Genomic DNA, 6,686 nt, shown 5'->3' on the forward strand with positions numbered 1-6,686 from the left:
CCTCCATGCTTGCCTTGAGCCAGCAGACATTGCCTGCGGCGTTGCTTCAGTAACAGGGCCAGGTTAACGTCGCCTGCAGATCTCATTCCTGCAGGTCTTTACATCCTGCTGAAGCTGAGATGGTTCTCTGGAGCTTACACAGCTTATTTTTAGTTTTAATTAGAGCAGTAAAAGAGAGAGCCTCTGTGATTTTTTATTTTTTTTCTGTTATGGTGGGGTTGGTTATTCGGAAAATAGTGGGGAAGGAAAGATGCATCACTGGGTGCCTAGTAACTGAGTCAGCTGTGAGGATGAGGAGGGTCCCAGTGCTGCAACATGCTGCTTTTCTTCACAGCAACAGGGAAATAGCTCTTCTACTCAAGCACCAGTAAATTCCTTATTTCCCTCCCAGCCTGAAGACGGTTATTACCATGCACGCCTGAGCCTGCCAGGATTTGGCTCCCACCACCCTCAGTGCCGTCTCAAGAAGGCTGAGCGGTGGCAGCAGCTTTCCTGCCCTGCCCACCCCGTACCCCTCACCTCCACCCCAACTCCTGCCCACGGACCCCATCACAGAGCTGCCTTTGGGTATTTGTCCCACCGGGGTGGCTGCCTGCAGTGACATCCCCTCTGTGCCTGTGACCTGGGCTCAGCAGCATCCTGCACTGCACACAAGCGCTCCCCAGCCCACCCTCCTGCTGCATCTCCCCACGCCTCTAACCCTGATTTTGGGGGCTGAGTGCGGTGCATACGGGCAGAATGAAACCCTCGTCAGAGATGGGAAATGACACGCCTGTGCCAAAGCTGCAAGAGGCTTGAACTGCCACAGATCTCTGCAACGTTGAGGGGTGGATTGGCCGGAGAATCTAATTAGGACTGAGCAGACCTTCCCCAGCTGTAATACACCAAGTAATTAAGTGATTAGTATTGATCGTTGAAATGCCTAATGAGCAGTTATCACTGAATGATTAATTAATCCAATCAAACGAGTAATAAAAATTCTGCAGGTGTGATTATATCTTATATTCAATGCGCAAGGGCAGTGAGATCTCTCCCCATAGTGCCTCTCTCCCATTTATATCCCAGGCACTTGGAGGACCTGGCACAGAGATGTTCATGTTGCTGCCCTCTTCTACAGCCTGGACTGCCCCTGTGCAAGGGGTCTCTCCGCTCCCCAGAAATCCCCCAGCACTGCCAGGCTGGGCTCCTGGCAGCAGGAAGGCATCCAGAGCTGCTCCATGTGGCATGGAGTTAAGAGAAGGTGGTCCCCCAGGAGCTGTCAGCATCCAGAAGATGCCAAAAGCAGTCAGTGCTGATCTCCTCCCTAGGAATCTTTCACTCACTCCCTTGATTAAATCACTTTAGTATCTCCTGGGTCACTCAGCCCATGAAAGCCCTGCTAATCTCTGCTAAACCCACAGCGTGTGGTGTGCTGGCCTCTGATCACTTCCCAGCCACATCCCAAGAGCACTGTGCCCTCGGGACACCGGAGCTCTGGGGGGGGTGGGGGGGGTGGGTGGCACCCACACCCTGTAACGGCCATTAGCTGGCCCATAATATTTACCTGATTACATGATAATGTTATTCAAAACCGAATGAATTATTTTGCCAGCCAGTGCTAACAGCGAAGTACCCCAGATTTGTGAGCTAGGACCCAGACCCATCCGTCCCTTTGTCCCCTCCAGAGCACTCCCTTTGCCACCCACATTCCTCCGGGTGGGATGTCAGCAGCGGGTGACAGCCAAGGACAGCACGGGCCAATGCCATTGCCTGCAGTACCTAGAGCTGCTGCTTGGCAGGGGGTGCAGGACCCAGAACCAAGAGGGGCATGTGCTCCCCCCCTGCCCATGCTCTCCCCTCTCCAAGCAGATCTCGGCCATCAGGATCGGCCCTGTGGCCACAGACCCGAGGGGTTTCTGTCTGGGGGGCTGGGACAGCACCCACCATTCCCAGACGCCGCTGCAGCTCAGGAGGTGACAGATCTGAGCTCTAATGCTCTTTTCTGTGCATCCTTTAAGGATTTGAGGCCGATTGCCTGTGCTTCCTGCATGGCATCCACAGCTGGCTCCGCACAACGCTGTCAGCTGCCTCTGTCTGACGAGCCCTGATGGGGCTGAGCCTGAGCGCAGCGGTTATAATTAGAAATGCTAATCAGCTCTTGTGTTTCTGGCTTGACAGTCCTGCCACCCCCAGCACAATCTTCCCTCCAATCTGTCCTATGCTCACCCCCTCTGCTTCCTCTCCAAATCCCTGCTACTTGTAATTAAGGACTATGGAATTAGGGAGGGTCGAAAGCTTTGAGCCAGGCATGCAGACCCCGCAGAGCTGCTGGCTTGCTGGGGATAGTTCGGGGGTCTCAGCCTCCATTCACCGCCAGCTCCCTGGTCTGGGGATACCCCGGGGACACCCCTGCCCTCACCCAGAGCCCCAGCACTGAAGCAGGATGGCGTGGCAGGGGGGCAGCCCAAGGGCTCTGCCGCAGGCAGCGCTGGGGTTAAAGGCGGGCTGGGGGGGTGGCTGTGGCCGGCAGCCCTGCGGCTCTGCCAGCCCAGCGGCTCTGGAAGGGGAGCCACTCATCAGGATTTCTGTCACTCTGGAAGGGGAGCCACTCATCAGGATTTCTGTCACGTGCCAACCATGGGCTCTTCCCAGCTGAGAGGAAAAGTGGACAAGGAGGCTGAGCAAGCAGTTTCCTGCCCAGGCTTAGCTGGTTACGGAGTTATTCATCACCACGGCTTGCACTAGAGGACACAACCCAGGGGATCCCTCCCTCGCCAGCACCCGCAGACAGCCCCTGCCAGCCCCTACACACGACTCCCCTGCCCCAAGGTAGAGCATTCCTGCTGCTGCGAGAGCCAGGACATGGCTTTCTCCCTGAGCATTTGTCTCCCAAAGCCATGCTCGGCCAGGGGCTGTTCTTTGGAAGCAGGCACGGGACTCAGCTGGTCTTGGAGCAGCCAGAGGTGTGCAGGTGGGATGAGCAGACCCACCTGCAGTGTGCGGGGACACACAGACCAGTGTGCTCGGAGTGGGACAGCATCCAAATGTCTGCTGGCTTGAAGCTGGCCATTCAGCGTTCCTCTCCCCACCAAACAAGAGCTGGTGGCATCACAGTGTGGCACAAGCCAGGCAAAGACTGGTGGTCACAGACACCCCTGCAGCCTTCTGGGGTCATGCCCAGCATGCTGGTGCATGAACAAGGGGCTGGGCTCTCCCAGCTGATATCTGAACCACATCAAGTAGCCCATGGCATCAGCACAACACAGCTGCACCAGCACGGAGCTGGAAACTCGTTTCATCCGGAGCATCAGCCCACATGCCCACCTGAACCATCTCTAAGTGGTGCTGTGCTGGGAGAAAAGACACACAGCTCTTGCGGTTTTAAGCCGACCTTCCTCTTCCATGCACTCTCAGTTTATTGACCTCAGGTGGCTGCAGGAAAGAGGCTCCAGTTTGGAGGCTTCCTGTGCAAAAGAGCACAGGTTTTCAAGAAGACAGCAGCTGCCTGAGCAAAAGAGACCTCCCCACCATCCCAGAACCTCCACACATGGCCACGCTTCACCTGGGACACATGCCTGCTTCTTATGGTGTGGCCTGGTGGTGGGCATGTGGGAAGTAGCAAAGGGCTTCCCCCTTCTCCCCACACACAGAGCACCATGGTTTCTGGAGAAGGGGGAATAAGAGAAACAAGGTAGTATCACAAGAGGGCCAGGAGAGATGGGGCATGGTGGCTCCGGTGGTGGTGGGCTCATGAAATGGCTCTGGCAGCACAGGCAGCTGACTGGGAAAGCTCCAGGGACAAGTCAGATTGGATTTGTCATGACTAATTGACTCCCTCCAGTGCTGCAGCACAGGTTTCATGCATCGTGTGAGCGGGGTCCTGAGCATCCAGGAATTAATAAGGGTCTGACCCTGTCTGCACAGCCACTTGAGTTTTTCCAATGCAGACAGCTGGCTTAAGAGGCTCCTTTATTCTTTACATATCAGATCAATTGGGATAGTTATAATCTAGTCCTTGTGAAAGCTTGGAGCAGCCTTTGCTGCCCAGCTAGCTTAAAGGGAAAAAAAGCAAGCAAGAGGGAGAGGTCATGCTGAACTATTGATTGAGCAGATGGTGGTGCTGCTCCCAGAGATGGCTTTTGCGAGAACTCGCCCGGGACAGTTTGCCTCTGTATCTCTCGCTAATGCTGCTCCATTGATCTTTCGTGACAGGCAGCAACTACAAGATTTTTTTAGCTGGAGTCATTAAGAGGCATTAATCAATAACAAGGGAAACAGAGAAACTGTTTGTTTCATGGAGAAATTTTGCCCGTGTGGATTTTAGCCCGCTGAGGTGCACATGTTTTATTTCCAGTGGCCAGGGAGGCCTGCCAGGAAAAGAATTCACCCCGTGCTGGACTCTGACACTTGGAGGAGATCCTGAGCCAGTTGCAACACAGTGGCAGCTCCAGTTAAACTGTGCAATGAGAGGGAACCAGCTGGGGAGTTCGTGGCATCTGATTCCAGGTACCCCAGCATCCTACTCAGCACCCCAAATTGCCTAGACCTGCCATTCCCACACAAGTACCCCAGGAAGACCTAGGTACTGATTTAATATACCCAAGGTGCTGGGTACTGGTTTCATGTCGTGCTTCTGCTAAATACAGTTGCTACCTGGCAGCAGTGCAACAGGACCCAGCAGCTTGCTCAGGGATCCAGCCCTGCGTTTGAGCTCAGTCCCTGCCCAGTGGCTCAGCCGGAGGCAAGACTGGGAGCTCATCCCTGTGGCAAGACTGGAGTCTTTGCAAAAGAAATGGTCTCTGTGCTGAAAGCCCCACAGGCTGCACCGCTCCCTCCTGCTCTGCCCCAACCATGTCAGTACATTTCCATTGCTATGTGGCAGCACCACCCATTTTTCTTCTCCAAGAAGCTCCTGTGCTCAGCCCAGCAAGTGTCGATGCAGATGCTGGAGTCCATTTTTCCTTGGAAAAAAGGGAGCTGGAGACATGCTCAGGAGCAGGAGGATGGGATCGCTTATAAAAGTTGACTGCAAAGAGAGGCGGTGGCACCGCTGCAAGCGGTGTGCACTATTGCAGGCAGAGCAACCAGCAGCCCTGGGGCGAGCTGGGGTTGTGGAGGTGCTGTGCATTCCCCATGCGCTGAGCTCAGCTCGAGGAACAGCCCCGTGGCACAGAAGCTGAGCTGCTGTTCAGTTGCACTCACAGGCTTATCCCAAAGGCCCTGTGGTACTGCTGTGTCCCGTGGTACTGGCACACCCTGCGGCACAGCGCCGGCAGCTCTGGCGACCCAGGAACACCAAGGCTGAGCATGCTGCTTGCTGCCTGTGTACGGGGGGAGGGGGAGGGCACTGCTCCTACTAACAGGGCCTGCACCAAGCAGATACCGAGTGATGCTGTGGAGTAAGGGGAATGCCCTTTTGGAGGCAGGGATGGAGATCCCAACAGAGATCAGCTTCCCTTTCCTCTCTGGGGCGCATCTTGCCTCAACTCCCAAAGCTTCAGTCTCCTGCTGCTCCAGCTCTCAGGGGCCGCTGCACAGTGGTAATTACTGCAGCTCCCCAGGGAAACAGGATCTTCATCTTTCCTGTAATTACAGCTACATGTCCTCGGCAAAGGGATCAAAGGCAACAGAAGAGGAGGGGATGAGGAGATTGCCGTCTCAGAAGCAGGTTGCACCAGTGTGCATGATGCAGGCACACTCAGGCATGCGCTGGCCATAAGCACCTAATAGAGTCACAGCCCTGACAGCTCATCACCATCACTTGAATCCAGCCCAGGTGGGGCACGTTATACCACTGCTGGCTGGTGGCCTCCTGAGATGAGTCTTTGACATGGGAGACACAGCAAACCCTTCTCCAGTGCCAGGCTGCCCATCAAGAGAAGCCTTTGGCTAATGGCTTTGCCTTCCATGTTCAGTCCATCAGTCTCCAGGTCAAACACCCAGCCCCTTCCACCAGTACAAAATCCATTAGAAACAATTTGATTCTCTTTATTTATGCATGACATTTGGGAAAAAGCCTAATCCTATTGCAAATGGGGAAAATAAAAAAGAAAAGCAATTCCAATTTTACAGCCTTGGGACCAGAGGAGCTCGAGTGCTGCAGCCAGCGGAGATGCGGTTTCCAAGGCTGTGTCCTGTGCTTGGTACACTATTATTTTACTCAGAGCCTCAGCTGGGGCGGATGGTGCGATGTCTTGCAGAGAACATCAGGTGCAGGGGGATTTCCAGCCTGGGTGTAGAAATGCAAATGCAACAGTAAGAACTTGCAGCCTCATGTTTTTGCTGCCTCCTGTTTTTGGCACAGTCTGCCAGAAGAAAAAAATAAAAAGCAGTGCTGGGAAGCATGCTGGGGTGTACTCCTGGTACATTGACTCTGCAAACACCAACCTCCAGCCTCACTGACAGCCAGGGGACAGTGCCCTGGCACTTAGTGGGGCTGCTTGTGTGGTGTTCCTCATGCGGATAAGCACCATGCCAAATCAGCCTTGTATCTTAGGTGGATTTAAATAACTGGTTGCGTTTTTCAAGGCAGAGGTAAGACAAGATCAGAGAAAGCAGATCTTTAAAAAGCACGGCTGAGAAATGGTTTTAGGTGGGTTAAGCAGCAGGGCTGGGTGTCCCAAGGCACCTGCAGAGCACAGACTATGTGAGGTCTGAAACCTGTGAAGCACCCCAGCCCTGACAAATGGGGACCATAAAACCATGCC

Source organism: Falco punctatus (genome assembly GCF_963210335.1).
Source record: "Falco punctatus genome assembly, chromosome: 9".
Lineage (NCBI taxonomy): Eukaryota > Metazoa > Chordata > Aves > Falconiformes > Falconidae > Falco > Falco punctatus.